This window comes from Aquarana catesbeiana, linkage group LG02, assembly GCF_042186555.1.
Source record: "Aquarana catesbeiana isolate 2022-GZ linkage group LG02, ASM4218655v1, whole genome shotgun sequence".
Lineage (NCBI taxonomy): Eukaryota > Metazoa > Chordata > Amphibia > Anura > Ranidae > Aquarana > Aquarana catesbeiana.
The window spans coordinates 545,177,019-545,194,260 of record NC_133325.1 but is presented as its reverse complement, the minus strand read 5'-3'; the positions used below and the strand labels follow the sequence as shown (position 1 = coordinate 545,194,260).

Sequence of the window (17,242 nt, the reverse complement as noted above, 5' to 3'; positions counted from 1 at the left end):
CCACACCCCTTTGACATGTTTCACCCCGCTCACCAGGGCTTGGTGAGCGTCACCCTTTCTTCTCTTTGATAATGCTTTTACACCTGAATGATGGACTGACACCAGCTCTCTTTACTGCAACCAGCGGGGATATATCTGTCTTAGCTTAGAGAAGCACTGTAAGTTTCATTTGGATAAGCTCAGTCTAGCTTTGTGTCCTGAGGAGGAAGGACACCTCTCCCCAGCTCTGACTTTATAGCTGAAATTTCATCTATCAAGCATCTGCTGAGTGCTGACATAATTTTTTGGTGTGCACTGATAGGTAGTGGGTGGGCCCTGCCTCAGGTCGCAATATTTGTAAAACATCTCTCTCCCTGTGAACAATGGGCAAGGAAAATGCTGGACAGCCGCACTCCGATGCAGCACCTTTATTGTGTCAAAATCCATACGGTCAATCCATACAGTCACAGAGGTACAGGGACAATAGTTGACGTGTTTCACTCCACTAGTGGGTGCTTAGTCATAGCTAATGAAACACGATTTGATTGTGCATGTATATAGGGATAAAAAACAATCAATAAAGAAATTCATTAAAGCACAATCAAATGTAAATGAAAAACACATGAGGAAAATCCCGATGAGATGCAGGCAGGGCTTTTTTTCTCAGAGAAAAGGTGCAGAAACTCACCCTCTCTGTCCAACTCTCCGCCTCAACCACGCCCAAACCCCGCCCCCAGCCACACCTTTCTTAGAGGAGAGATTTACAGTGGCGCCAAATGTATCACATAAGGCAAATTCCCCAAAATCCCCCCCCAGCTCTCCTCATCACAAATCCCCTCCTAGCTTTCCTCTCATCACAAAGCCCCCCAGCTCTCCTCTCATCACAAATCCCCTCCTTGCTTTCCTCTCATCACAAAGCCCCCCAGCTCTCCTCTCATCACAAATCCCCTCCTAGCTTTCCTCTCGTCACAAAGCCCCCCAGCTCTCCTCTCATCACAAATTCCCCCCTAGCTCTCCTCTCATCACAAATTCCCTCCTAGCTCTCCTCTCATCACAAAACCCCTCCTAGCTCTCCTCTCATCACAAAACCCCTCCTAGCTCTCCTCTCATCACAAAACCCCTCCTAGCTCTCCTCTCATCACAAAACCCCTCCCAGCTCTCCTCTCATCACAAATCCCCTCCTAGTTCTCCTCTCATCACAAATCCCCCCAACTCTCCTCTCATCACAAATCGCCCCCCAGCTCTCCTCTCATCACAAATCCCCTCCCAGCTCTCCTCTCATCACAAATCCCCTCCTAGTTCTGATCTCATCACAAATCCCCCCAGCTCTCCTCTCATCACAAATCGCCCCCAGCTCTCCACTCATCACAAATCCCCTCCTAGCTTTCCTCTCATCACAAAGCCCCCCAGCTCTCCTCTCTGCTGACCTCCACCTCCACACACATACTTTTTCAGCTCCCCTTTCATCACAAGTTCCCCCAAGCTCTCCTCTGTGTACAATGCTCTTCCCTCTGCTAAACGCACACAAACTTTACCTCTCTGCACATATTCCCCCTCCCCCACACACTTTCACAGTGCACTCCTCTCTGAATGAACTCAGTTTCTGCAAAGCTCTCCCTAAAAAAAAAAATCCCCCTTCCCAGCACAAATCTCCTTCCACCCCACAAAACCATATCACAGCACAGCTCCTCACCCCAGCAAAAATACCCCACCCAACATTCCCCAAGCATAAATCCTCCTCCCAGTACAAAATTTTCTCCCCCAAATCTCCCCTTCCAGCACAACATGCTCCCCATTCTCGAACAATTCCTGTTATAACTAAACCATAACAGCACAAATAAAAGTTTTAGCAGCACAAAACAGCACAAACGTAGCACTAACCAACGAGACCAGTTTTGTGTCATTTGGGTGTTGTAGGGGGGCTGACTGACTTTTGGTGACCTTTAATAAATCATTAATAATGCGAAAACGATATGAGATAGAACGGAAATTTTAGCAGCACAAAACAGCACAAACGTAGCACTACCCAACTAAACCAGTTTCGTGTCATTTGGGTGTTGTAGGGGGGTTGGGTGACCTTCGGTGACCTTTAATAAATCATTAATGACGCAAAAATGATAAAAGGTAGAACGGAAATGTTAGCAGCACAAAACAGCACAAATGTAGCACTAAAGAAACACACTTGAGTTTTTATTTGTGCTGATTGTAGGGTGGGCAAAGTGAGTGGGGTTTGAAAAAAAAACCTGTTATAACTTAAAAACCATAACGGCACAAATAAAAATTTTAGCAGCACAAACGTAGCACTAACCAACGAGACCAGTTTCGTGTCATTTGGGAGTTGTAGGGGGGCTGACTGACCTTTGGTGACCTTTAATAAATCATTAATAACGCGAAAACGATAAGTGATAGAACGGAAATGTTAGCAGCACAAAACAGCACAAACGTAGCACTAACCAACGAGACCAGTTTTGTGTCATTTGGGCGTTGTAGGGGGGGCTAGGTGATGTCATGGTCTGGAAAAAAACAATTGCTAATATCTTAAAAATAAAAGCAGCACAAATGTAAATTTTTACGGCACAAAACAGCACAAACTTAGCACTAAAGAAACACACTTGAGTTTTTATTTGTTCTGATTGTAGGGGGGCGAGCTTCGCTGAGCTCGTTTTTTCTCTTCCTTTCTTTTGAGGGCTGTGGCTTCAGAAGAGCAGAGAGAATTCTTTGCATAGAAAGAATTGTGAAACTCTTTAGTCAAGATCGCGATAATGATTCTTGACGATTAATCACGATAACGATTCTTGACGATTAATTGTGCAGCTCTAATATATATATATATGTATATATATGTATATATATATATATATATATATATATATATATATATATATATATATATATATATATATAAAAACACAAATAAAACAACAAATAATATATATAGTTTTATAGGTAATATTCTTAAACATTCCTAAGGAGGGGCAGATAGAAGCTAATAAGACTGACATATAGCTGAATACACACATAAAAAACACATAATAGACAATGTCACCAAAACTTGTGTTATGTTTGACCTCAGGATTAGGCCCATGACATCATACTAGGATATACTTTAGATCACAGAGAAACCACAAACCATGTGCTATGTATACCACATATCATGAAAAAAAAAATTAAAAAATAAAAAATAAAAACTATCACCATCTAAGGGGGCCCAGAACACTCATAAAAGTGGGACACATTCCACTCAAAATTCAAACCTGCTGGCTTTCTGGTATTTAATTAAACTATCTAGAAAACCTCTTTTTTGCATAATATTCTGAATTTATCACCCCGCTAGGTGGCAAGTTAATTTTCTCTATGCCTTGAATCACCAGGCTGGATACATCTTTGTCGTGAGGTTCATTCCAATGACTAGCCACATTGGTTGAGTGCTTTTCCTCTATGTCGTCTAGAAGGTCACAGTCCCATCATGCCCCGGGACTGTGATGTCATATGGGGCTGGGTCACCGGGTGACATCACCCGGTGACCATGCCCCATGCCTATATAAATCGTTGCGCACCTCACACATGGCATTACAGCGGGAGAGAGCATTGTGTCAACATCGGAAGAAGAGAAGAGGGAACAAGATGATGGAGAGGACTGGGCCACCACTAGCAAAAGAGTGGCAAAAAAGCAGAAGATAGCGGAGGAGCCTGGCAGAAGAACCGGAGAGCAGTAGCAGAACCTGAGACCTGGAGAAGAGGCCGGAGAGCGGGAGAAGAGGCCAGAGAGCTGGAGAAAAACCGGACACCTGGAGAAGAGGCCGGAGTGAGCGGAGAAGTCGGAAGAGACCCCCCGAAGTCGGAAGAAGACCCCCGGAGCTGCCTAATAAATTACTTTAAAAACCTGTCTAGTGTGTTTTTTTATTGACACTTTTTTCCCCAGGTGCATGAGTAGGGGTACGATGTACCTCATACTCATTCACATAGGGTGGGGGGCTGGGATCTGGGGCTCCTTATTAAAGGGGGCTCCCGGATTCCGATAAGCCCTCTGCCCGCAGACCCAACGGCCAGGGTTGTCGGGAAGAGGCCCTTGTCCTCATCAACATGGGGACAAGGTGCTTTGGGGTGGGGGAGCAGAAGGGCGCCCCTCTGCCTCAAAGCGCCCACCCCCCATGTTGAGGGCATGCGGCCTGGTACAGTTCGGGAGGGGGGGCACTCGCTCGTCCCCACCCCCTTTCCTGAACGGCCGGGCTGCATGCTCGGATAAGGGTCTGGTATGGATTTTGGGGGGAAACCCCACGCCATTTTTCGGCGCAGGGGGTTCCGCTTAAAATCCATACCAGACCTAAGGGCCTGGTATGCCCCTGGAGGGGAACCCATTCCGGTTTTTTATTTAAAATTTGGCATGGAGTTCCCCCTCAAGATTCATACCAAACACCTGTCAGCAATGCTTGTCTCTCATATCGGGAAAGGAAAAAACACATTTTTCCTTTCCCGATGAGCGAGCTGGCTCCCGCGACGGGGTTCACGGGTGTCAATATCGCGGTCACCTACTGTACAAACACACATGCTCAGAACTAATGCAAAAGATCAGACAACAATACAGAAGTTGACCAAAGGGTGGCGGTAAAGAGCTGAAAAACCACGTAATTTGGTGAAAGTTGGATGAAAAAGTCCTGCCGTGTGTATGCTTAATTAGTTTACAGCCGACGCCCTTTGTACAAAAATCCACGGGAAAGTTTGTACAAAGTCCTATCATGTGTATGGGCCTTTTGAATTGCAACCAATGCGTGGTTGTCAGGGCTGGCTCAGCCCTTCCTTCTCTGAGCTGGCCGCTCAGCTGTCAGCTAATTGCCAGCTCTCATCTCTCTCCACAGTTAACCAGCTGTTGTGGATCTGCTCGTCAGTCCCGCCTACTTAAAGATCTCCAGCTCACTTAATTCCTGCCTTCGCCTTGGTCACATCACAAGAAACCATCTCCTGCATTCCTGTTTAAAGACTGGCTGTGCTGACATCCCTTCTGGCTCCTTATCCTGCTTGCTGTTCCTCTACTTGGATCCCTGACTTCTGGCCTGGCTGGTTACCTGATCTGGTTACTAAACTCTGGCCTGGCTGATTACCCGATCTGGTTACTGAACTCTGGCTTGGCTGATTACCCGATCTGGTTACTGAACTCTGGCTTGGCTGACTACCCGATCCGGTTACTGGACTCTGGCTATGCTTTGACTATGCTTACTCTATTTACTTTTTTATTTTTATTAATAAACAAGTGTGATTTTACTGTACTTCTGTCTCGGTCTGGTTCATGGTTTCTGACAGTAGGCGAAGGCAATGAATTCAGAAGATACAGTCATTCCACTTGTTGGTAATATTTTTTACAGATTGGATGAGCAAGATCACTGCATGGATCAGTTTGCCATGGCGTTACAAACGCTCGTGAGTCGCGCGGCTCACCTGGAATCCCCCACTGTGGCTGCTCTGGTACAACCTGAGTTGCAGGCAGTCCCTGCTGCTGCGCCAGTCTCTGTGCAGGCACCCGCCTTGAGTATTACCTCTATAAGAGGTATGTCTGGTTCCGCCCTGCTTCCCCAGCGATTTGGGGTGATCCATTTCAATGCAGAGGGTTTCTCAACCAAGTTGAGATATACTTTGAGATGCTGCCCCAAGTGTTTCCCACGGACAGAAGAAAAGTAGGGTTTGTGATATCTTTGCTGTCTGAAAGAGCCTTGGCCTGGGCTAACCCTCTATGGGAGACGTAATAACCTGTTGTCTTGAGTTACCCTGAGTTTGCGGCCTGCTTTAAAAGGGTATTTGACGTTCCCGTATGCCCCGCTTTTGCTGCCAAGTGCCTCATGTCCATCAGAGTACGAGAACTGTTGCTGACTACGCCATTGAGTTCCGTACTCTGGCAGCAGAGGTTGCTTGAAAATGAGGCCCTCGTGGCTACTTTTTCTCATGGTCTCTTGGATTTCATCAAGGATGAGATAGCAGCCCAAGATATACCCACTGAGCTGGAGAGCTTGATCTCGTTTGCCATTCTCATTGACTCCAGACTCAGAGAGAGACTTTCTTTTAAGGAGCGTTTGCGGAAGCCTCCTGTACGTTTGCCTCCGAGCTTTGCAGTCCCACCCGTGCCTCCCTCACCTCCCCTGCCTCCTGGTACCGAGTCGGTCAGTGAAGATTAACCCATGCACTTGGGCTTCACGCGTCTCTCTGCGGATGAGAGAGCCTTTAGGAGGAGGGAGAGATTGTGCCTTTATTGTGGCCAGGCAGGTCACTTTTTGAAGTCTTGTCCTACCTGTCCTAGGAACACCCGAACCTTGAGGTTCTGTCATAGACAGACCTTAGGTGGTGTTGTGTGGTCTCCAGTTATCCAGAAGGATAAGCCCCTGGTTTCGGTCACCCTTTCTTGGGCTAAGTCGTCTATCGAGATACAGGCTCTAATCGACTCTGGGGCTGCAGGCCTGTTCATTGATGCTGCCTTTGTATCTAAGCACTCAATTCCATTGCAGCTGCGTGACACTCCACTTGCCATTGAGGCTCTTGACGGGAGACCTCTACAGCCTGCCCATGTGAATCATGAGACGGTTCCATTGTCCATGGTCGTAGGGGCTCTTTACCATGAGATAATCCAATTCCAAGTGATTTCCTCTCCTAATTTTCAGCTGGTTATTTGTTATCCTTGGTTACAGAGGCACAACCCCTCTTTTGATTGGCTCCATGCTGATGTTCTCTCCTGGTCACCACAATACAGTGAAATATGCTTCTGGAAGGTAGCCAAGGTCCTGTGTACCTCTTCACTCTCCTCCCTACCAGAGGAGTACCGTGATTTTAGCGATGACTTTGACAAAGGTTAAGCCAGTAGTTTGCCTCCACATTGGCTGTATGATTGCGCAGTTGACCTTCAACATGGTGCCACTCCCCCTAATGGCCGGGTTTACCCTTTGTCAGTCTTGGAGGATAAAGCCATGAAGGAGTATGTTGCAGATGCACTTTCTCGGGGTTTCATCTGCAAATCCTCGTCTCCTGCTGGTGCTGGTTTTTTCTTTGTGAAGAAGAGGAGCGGTGAACTGAGACCTTATATTGATTATAGGGATCTCAATTGTTTCATGATTAAGAATGCTTACCCGATCCCATTGATTACAGAGTTATTTGACCGCCTCAAGGGAGCAACAATTTTCACTAAGCTTAATCTGAGAGGGGCTTACAATCTCGCGAGGATTAAGGAGGGCGACGAGTGGAAAACTGCGTTTAATACCAGACCAGGCCATTATGAGTATCTCGTAATGCCTTTTGGCCTTTGTAACACCCCGGCAGTTTTCCAGGAATTTATTAAAGATGTCCTCCGAGATTTGTTGCAGTTATGTGTGGTGGTTTATCTTGATGATATCTTCATATTTTCCAAGTCCCTGGAGAGCCACCACACAGATGTCTGTCGTGTGCTTCAGAAATTAAGAGAGAATAATCTCTATTGTAAACTGGAGAAGCGTGAGTTCCATCGGGAACAGGTTAAATTCCTGGGCTATGTCATTTCCACTGCTGGTTTTTCGATGGACCCAGAGAAACTTTCGGCAGTCCTATAGTGGCCTCGACCCATGGGGTTATGTCGTCTGCAGCGTTTCCTGGGTTTTGCCAACTATTATCGGAAGTTTATTCGTAACTTCTCGTCTCTGGTTAAGCCCCTGACCGATTTGACCAGAAAGAACGGTAACCCACAGAGTTGGTCTCTGGAGTCCATTAAGGCCTTTGAAAGTCTCAAGGCTGCCTTTGTTTCTGCTCCTGTGTTGGCACATCCTGATCCTATGTTACCATTTATCCTTGAGGTTGATGTTTCTGAGTGTTGGCGTCCTTCTGTCTCAACGTCCTACCTCTGAGAGTGCTATGCATCCTTGTGGCTACTTTTCCAAGAAATTGTCACCTGCTGAGTGCAATTACGAGATTGGTGACAAAGAGCTGTTGGCAATCATTTTAGCCCTGAAAGAATGGAGACATCTCCTCGAAGGTACCACTGTGCCGGTTCTCATTCTTACTGACCATAAGAATCTCACATTCTTGTCTGAGGCTAAATGCCTCTCTCCCAGAAGGGCGCGATGGGCTCTTTTCTTGTCAAGTTTCAATTACATTGTCTCATTCTTACCCAGTACTAAGAATATAAGGGCTTGTTACGACAATTTTCCTCCACTTCCAAGTTGGAGTCGGTTCCGGTTCCTATGATTCCTCCTGATCGTATTCTGGCTATGGTTCCCACCAGTCTTACTTCTCCTTTAGGTGACAAAATTCTTGCTGCTCAGGTCGATGCTCCTCCTGAGAAACCTTGTGACCGCTGCTTTGTCCCAGAGTGTCTCCGTACTGCCCTGCTCCAGACTTACCATTGTCCCAAGGCAGCTGGCCACCCTGGTAAGAATGAACTCGTTTGGGCCATTTCCCAACAATTCTGGTGGCCTAGTCTACGTGCTGATGTAACTGCCTTCGTAGCTGCCTGTTCCGTGTGTGCTCAGAGTAAGACTCCACGACACCTTCCAGTGGGCCTCCTACAACTCATACCCAATGGAGAAAGGTCCTGGACCCACCTGTCTATGGATTTCATTGTGGAGTTGCCCAACTCCCAAGGCAACACAGTTATCCTTATGGTGGTTGACCAGTTTTCAAAGATGTGTCATTGTATTCCACTTAAGAAGTTGCCCACTTCTAAGGAACTGGCTTCCATTTTCGCTCATGGGCTACCCAAGGTGATTGTCTCGAACAGGGGTAGTCAGTTTGTGTCCCGGTTCTGGCGAGCCTTTTGTGCACAGCTGGGAATTCAGCTCGCTTTCTCCTCTGGGTATCACCCGCAGTCTAATGGGGCTGCAGATTGAGCCAATCAGTCCTTGGAGCAATTCCTACGTTGTTATATATTTGACCATCACAACAACTGGTCAGACCTATTACCATGGGCTAAGTTTGCTCACAACAGAGCCTTGAATTCTGCTTCTCAATTGTCTCTGTTTATGGCGAATTATGGTTTCCAACCCTCCATGTTGCCTGACTCGTTTGTTCCGCAGAATATTCCTGCGCTAGAGGAGCATCTCCGTGGTCTGAGTTCCACTTGGGCACAAGTCCAGGAGGCTTTGCGTCATGCTAATGATAGATACAGACTCCATGCTGACCGCAGACGCCTACCTGCGCCTTCCTACCAGGTTGGGGACAGGGTCTGGCTGTCATCTCGCAACCTCCGACTTTGTGTTCCCTCACTGAAGTTCGCACCTCGGTTTATTGGGCCTTTCCGTATCCTTCGCAGGATTAACCCAGTGGCTTACGCGTTGGACCTTCCTCCTAGTATGCACATCTCAAATGTGTTTCATGTCTCCTTATTGAAACCGTTGGTCTGCAACTGCTTTACCACCTCGGTGCCACGTCCTCACCCTATACAGGTTGAGAACCATGAGGAGTATGAGGTACAATCCATTGTTGACTCCCGTACGTTCCGTGGGTGCATACAGTACCTGGTGCATTGGAAGGGGGACAGTCCGGAGGAACGCTCTTGGGTCTCATCCTCGGACGTACATGCTCCTGCCCTCCTCCGTGATTTCCATAGACGTTTTCCCCTCAAGCCTGGTGGTCCTCCGAGAGGGAGGGGTCGTTGAGGAGGGAGGTACTGTCAGGGCTGGCTCAGCCCTTCTTTCTCTGAGCTGGCTGCTCAGCTGTCGGCTAATTGCCAGCTCTCATCTCTCTCCACTTAACTAGCTGTTGTGGATCTGCTCCTCAGTCCCGCCTACTTAAAGATCTCCAGCTCACTTCATTACTGCCTTCGCCTTGGTCACATCACAAGAAACCATCTCCTGCGTTCCTGTTTAAAGACTGGCTTTGCTGACATCCCTTCTGGCTCCTTATCCTGCTTGCTGTTCCTCTACTTGGATCCCTGACTTCTGGCCTGGCTGATTACCCGATCTGGTTACTGAATTCTGGCCTGGCTGATTACCCGATCTGGTTACTGAACTCTGGCTTGGCTGACTACCCGATCCGGTTACTGGACTCTGGCTATGCTTTGACTATGCTTACTCAATTTACCTTTTTATTTTTATTAATAAACAAGTGTGATTTTACTGTACTTCTGTCTCGGTCTGGTTCATGGTTTCTGACAGTGGTTGGTCGATTACTAGCATACAAACTAGGGGACAGCCATCTGCCCAGAGTAGGTGCCCTTCTAGAAACAGTCTGTATCCCACCCAGTAGGATCTGTGCATAAACAGGAACATTGGATAATATGGGAAGGTATTTGATGATAACTTTCCGAATATTCTCAAATTCCACGCTATATGGAGTTGAAAAAAACAGGAACATTTGAATGCGGACCATGTTTACCACTACGTTTGCCTCTATTTGAGGACTTTTCTATTAATAATTCAGCTCATGGAACCTTTTCTGCAATTTTAAATGCCCTACAAATAGCTGACTTGGGGTACCCTCTTTCTTCAAATCTAGAGGCCATTTCTATGGCCTCTTTATTGCAGTCCACATCCCCGCTGCATATTCGTTTCAACCTTAAGAACTGACCTACTGGTATGCTATTTTTCATGATATGTGGTATACATAGCACATGGTTTGTGTTTTTTTCTCTGTGATCTAAAGTATATCTTAGTATGATGTCATGGACGTTAACCTGAGTTCTTCTAACATAACACAAGTTTTTGTGACATTGTCTTTTATGTGTTTTTTACTGTCTGCCACTCCTTAGGGATGTTTAATATAAGACCTATACAATGATTATTATTTGTTATTTGGCCGGCCGCATATTTTTAAAGTTTTTCTGTATCTATACCCCTTGTAGGCGTTTGTTTTTAACATTTCATAAAAAAAACTAGCAGGTTTTATCTATGGCCACTCTCTGAATTTTTTCCTCTGAGCTACTTTCATGTCATCACTTATCGAGCTGTGTATGGGCCCAAAGTGGAGGATTTGTCCAACTACATTCCGGATCAGACAGCCCCTGTTGATGTGGTGACTGGATCGGTGTCGGGACATCATTGAGGAAAAGGCCCTGGAGGGTTATAGTCACAGGCATTTCTAGCCTGTGCAGCTGGTAAGCGCACATTTTCTACAGTGGTGGATTCATGGTGTCTGTCAAGCAGAAGTCACATGAGTTTTATTGAACTGTTTACACACTGATTCACTTTCTGCAAACGATTTACCTTTATTTAGGAATTTGTTTGGAACTTTTTATTGGTACAGAATCACCTAGAGAGTTAATAACCTCTCTTAATAACTTCTCTTGGGACTTTGAATTATTCATTTATCACTCAATATATGTTTAATAGGTTTAGGTTCACTTGCACATTAAATAGAGCACAACCATTTTTTGTTTTATTAGATATATATTCGTAATTGCTCTCCGGTGGCCTAAAATTATATGGAACATGAATTCAACAATTTGTTTCAGTACATACAGTGTATATAGTTTGTTTTTATTGATATACAAGTTTTTATATATTGGTGTTTATTTTCATTTCTATTTTTACTTTTATGAAATTTTGTTCAGGGTTGGAAATCCCTGATGTTGATGCAGAGGTAGTGGTGTATTTACCTGTGCTGAACTTTGAAATTTGCTGTTCCACACACCTGCATCTCCTCCTGGTTTTTCCTCATGTGTTTTTCTTTTACATTTGATTATGCTTGGGGGTGGCCTTAATGAATTTATATTTTGATTGTTTTTTTATTCCTATATACATGCACAATCAAATTGTGTTCCATTAGCTATGACTAAGCACCCACCAGTGGTGTGAAACACATCAGCTATTGTCCTACTGACACAATAAAGGTGTTGCATCAGAGTGCAGCCATCCAGCATTTTCTTTGTTCATCTATTACCTACAGAGCCAGCACCTGTATGTCTAACAGCAGGGTAAAGGGCTGTACACACGATCGGACTTTTTGACAACAAACATGCAAATGAGCTGTTTTGGAGCAACATCCGACCGTGTGTACGCTCCATCGGACAAACTTTTTCAGTTTCCATCGGACTTTTGTTGGCTGTGCGAACTTACAAACTTTCCGGCAACAAAAGTCCGATGGAGCAAAGTCCGATCGTGTGTACACATAGCCATCGGATTTTTGTACAAACTGCAGTACGCACCTGCGAGAATGTTTCTAGTGCGATCGGATCGCGCTGGTTCTCGGCGGCAGGGTACTGTACATCTCGCGCTAGCTGCAATAGGAAAAACACATTTTCCTACTGCGGCGGGCGCGAGAGGGAATTCCCCTCTGGGGAATACCAAGCCCTTCGGTCTGGTATGGATTTTAAGGGGAAGCCCGTACGCTGAAAAAACGGCGTGGGGGTCCCCCCAAAATCGATAGCAGACCCTTATCCGAGCATGCAGCCTGGCCGGTCCCCTTGAAATCCATACCAGATCTAAGGGCCTGGTATGCCCCTGGAGGGGAACCCATGCCGGTTTTTTATTTAGAATTTGGCGTGGAGTTCCCCCTCAAGATTCATTCCAAACACAGTGCCTGGTATTGGCGGGGATCCAAGTCGGATCCCCACACCAGTGTGAACCCGGCTCGCAAGGTGTCAATCTCGCCAATAAAAGTGGCGAGATTGACACAATTTCAGACAACAATAAAGAAGTTGACCAAAGGGTGGTGGTAAAGAGCTGAAAAACCACGTGATTTGGTGAAAGTTGGCTGGAAAAGTCCTGTCGTCTGTATGCAAGACAAACTTTTGGGCAACGCCCCTTGTACAAAAATCCAAGGGAAAGTTTGTACAAAGTCATATCGTGTGTATGGGGCTTAAGTGTTTCATGGGATTGCTGCCTGGAGCAGTGTGAATTCATCTCTCTCCCTGTGCCCTACTCTGCCTTTCCTACATGACTTCTCTAAGCAGGGGGCGAAGCAAAGCCTTGTTCCTGTGCAGTGGTGTACTGCCAACCTCAGTGAGTACTTACAGCCAAGCAGCCTAGTACTTCTCCCACGGTAAAATGCTGCCACTTTTTTTTACCTTTACTACATGTACTGAACGTTGTATTCCTTGCTGTGTACTGAATTTGTAATTGAGCTCTGGTCAGAGACACTCACCCACACTTTTAGTTACTTTGGTAACCTGTCTGCCATCAAAAACAGGATCAGTTGTTATGATTAAGCTTGCAGACCTTCACTTGAGACCCTGTTTTCTGCCTGATAACACCCAAAAAACATGCAGGTCCTGCTCGAACATATCCATATCCACCACAGCTGAGCTGATGTTTCTCTGGATCCCTCCAGTGTGACTGTGGCTAGCATTTCAGTCCTCCTGATCTTCACTGATACCAGAGGGCTTTGAGTCTTAATGGCCCAGTGTGCCTTAAAGATTGAAACAGTCCCTGGCTCTCCTGATTTACACTTTGATTTTGTTAGTGCACGTGAATCTTGTTCTAATTCTTGCCCTTCCCTGAGGAAAATGCTAACTGTTAGAGCAAACTTCCTTTAACATAAGAATAATCCTTAAAATAAGAATAATCCTTTTACTCGAATGTGGGTATCTTTTGAAATTGTTGGCCTGTATCCAAAGTTATGATACTTTTTTGTGATCATTCCTTTCAATGTTTTTGCTCACTGCATGTTACTCCTGTGCTTGTACTGCATGTGCAGGAGTATAGCCACTAGATGGTGCTGTGCCCATTCTGCTGCAGACTTCCTGTCGCTATACCGTATTCATAGAAGAAATACGTTTTGTGTACCCCACAAACTACTGGAGAAAAGGATGTTATGGTAATTACAAAACTCCAATTTAGATCAGCACAGTGGGTAAATACCAGAACCCCAGGTAGCTTTTATTATTCTGACCTGTGTCCTTCTGTGCAGTAATACTGCACAGTTCTGCTCATTTTTGTCCTTGTCTGCGATGTGAACACAGACAACAATAAAAGCCTGGCAAATTCCAACACTTCTTCCTCACTCTATTGAAAACAAATTAGGCTGGAGTTCTACTTTATATTCATAGCTGCACGTGAACTTCTTCTTGGTTAATTCTTATATGTACTGTACTTAGATATTATAGTATATTCAAACGTTTACATTATTTTATACAGTTGTAGATCGAGCACAGTATCTCAGAATATTTCAGGGACAGCAAGAGTGAGGACATCTACCCTGTTACAGTTTTGGAGGCACACAAGGCCACCATATGGTGCAAATTTATTCAAATCTCCATCCAGAATAAACGTGAACACCAAGTCGATATTAATAGAATTGACAGCACCTTCCAAGATCTCTTCAAAGGACACAAGCGTAAACCTGATCCAATGCTTCTTCACTGAATAGAAATGGCCAGACTAGATCTCATCTTAGCTCTTACTACAAAAGCCGAAAAAAAGCATTCGCTGGAATGCCACTAAATTCTATTTCCATAGGGACAAAATCAGCACTATGCTGGCCAACAAGCTAATGTCTAAAACTAGACTATATGCTATTCCTAAACATAAACCTCAAAAGGTCTTGGAGGTCTTTCGGAAATCTTACTCAACCCTATGTTGTCCCAAAGGCCAAGAGTCAGGGGAACAGTTTTTCCTTTTTAGCAGGCTTTAAACTTCCCAAATTATCAACAACCCACCACTCTATGATGGATGCCCCAATATCAGCAGAAGAAATGTGTGTTAACCACTTAAGGACTGGAAGGATTTGCCTCCTTAATGAAAAGGAAATTTTTTGCGATACGACACTGCGTCGATTTAACTGACAATTGTGCAGTCATGCGATGCTATACCCAAATAAAATTGACATCCTTTTTTTCCCACAAATAGAGCTTTCTTTTGGTGGTATTTGATCACCTCTGCATTTTTTATTGTTTGTGCTATAAACAAAAAAAGAGTGACAATTGTGGAAAAAAAAAAAATATTTTTTACAATTTGCTATAATAGATAGCCTAAATAAAATTTAAAAAACTTTTTTTTCATCAGTTTAAACCAATATGTATTCTTCTACATATTTTTGGTAAAAAAATTGCAATAAGCATATATTGATTGGTTTGCGCAAAAACTATAACGTCTACAAAATGGGAGATATAATTATGGCATTTTTATTAATACATTTATTTTACTGGTAATGGCAGAGATCAGCGATTTTTAGCGGGACTGCGACATTGCAACGGACCGATCGGACACTTATGACACTTTTTTGGGACCATTGACATTTATACAGCGAACAGAGCTAAAAATAGCCACTGATTACAGTATAAATGTCACTGGCAGGGAAGGGGGTTAACACTAGGGTGCGATCAAGGGGTTAAGTGTGTTCACCAAGCCTTTGTTGAAGGAACGTCATAGTTATTTCCAGAAGAAGCTGAATGTAATGTGCCAAAGGACATGCTGTTGGGAAGGGGGGCATTATACCTATCTATACAGCAGGTGGCGCTGTGGTATTGGGCAGATTGATAACATCGGGAGCCATTTTACACATTTATTTTGTGAATGAGTAGGGGTTTCATGTACCCCTTACTCATTCACATAGGGAAGAGTTATTAGCTGAGTATTGAAATCATTATGCGCTGGAAGCTTGTTGTATGCAGAGTATACCTTTACTTTCATGGAGGATATCAAAGCATGTCTTACAGCATTAGAAACATGAAAACTGGAAGAAGGCGCTTTCAAGTATATGCACTGAGATAGACGATACATCCTGTTATATCATAGAAAACATGAACTATACACTATATACACTACACTGATTGATTTTCAACACCTTTAATGCAAACAAGAGGAATTGGTATGATTACACCTGCTCTTGGCTGCATGAATGAACGAGCAAAAGCGATAGTTTGGGTATATCAATCACATCATGATTGGTGGCAGAAGACATATCCTGTCTAACATTTTAAAATATTTAACATTTTTAATGTTTCTAACAAACTTTATATAGGTTCAATTGTGATTTTAAGGTCTCATTTTCCAAGATGTCTAGTCCTATTATCAAAATGGAACATCGTCAGTGGGAGAGGAGTTTTTCCCTCCCACATCAAGTTGACACATGCCTGTGGGTGTGTGTGCACATGTACGTGTGTATGCATGTATGTGTGCTACTGCATGTATGTTCATGTATATGTGTGGTCACACTTTATCCCATGTGGCTTACATCCGCATGCGCACATTGCAAGTTCTGTAGACCTTCTCTAGTGGTATTTATACTAATGGCATGGACTACAATCACTGTCTGACATCCACTGCATTGTAGCAGGGGCTCGAATGAGGGGAAATGGCCATGTGATACATTGACATATTGGCAATATGACCCTGGTAGATGTATGGAAAACCTCCCTGTTATTGGGCATTGGTGGTGAGGCTGCTGGCTTAGGAGGTAGCGGGTGGATTATTGACCCTCCCGCACCTCCAGGTTGCATGAGGGAGTTGTGTCTCCCCCACACACACCAGTGCCTGCTTGATACATCCAGGTCCCTGCTGATCCGCCATACTGCAAGTGACGCAGCACTAACCAGAAGTGATGCAGCAGAAACCGGAAGTGGCCGGAACGCAAATCCACCCGTACGTCCGTATTGCAGCGATATGGTGTGCATTCCACACATATCAAGGTTTAGGAGCTTTGCTAGGCCTATTCCACCAGAGCCTAGATGGCATAGAACACACCACATTTCACAGATGGATGCCAGAAGGACACATCAAAGGTTATGAACATCCCCACAGGTTAGATTGACTATTTGTGACCCCTTTGCTGATCACACACTATTTTGCAACGCTTTGCTTGCATGGGTTGATCCTAATTTTTACTGACAGTCTACTGACTGAAATGGTACTGGAGAAAAGGTGATTGGAGAAAAGCCAATGTAGCACCAATATTTAAAAAGGGCCCAAAATACATCCCTGGGAATTACAGACCAGTTAGCCTAACATCAATAGTATGCAAGCTCTTGGACGGGGTGATAAGGGACTGTATACAAGATTTTAGTAACAAGAACGGTATTATTAGCAGTAATCAGCATGGATTCATGAAGAATCGTTCTTGCCAAACCAATCTATTAACCTTCTATGAGGAGGTGAGTTGCCATATAGATAAAGGAAGGCCCGTAGACGTGGTGTATCTGGATTTTGCAAAAGCATTTGACACATAAACATTTACTGTACAAAATAAGGTCCGTTGGCATGGACCATAGGGTGAGTACATGGATTGAAAACTGGCTACAAGGGCGAGTTCAGAGGGTGGTGATAAATGGGGAGTACTCAGAATGGTCAGGGGTGGGTAGTGGGGTCCCCCAGGGTTCTGTGCTGGGACCAATCCTCTTTATTTTGTTCATAAACGACCTGGAGGATGGGGTAAACAGGAAAAG

The 17,242-nt window shown here is 44.7% G+C and overlaps 1 protein-coding gene across 1 annotated transcript in view; it reads right to left on the bottom strand.

Moving 5' to 3' along the window:
* EPS8L3 (EPS8 signaling adaptor L3) overlaps positions 1-17,242 on the bottom strand; it is a 302,100-nt gene that overhangs the window by 78,215 nt on the left and 206,643 nt on the right. The window lies entirely within an intron of this gene.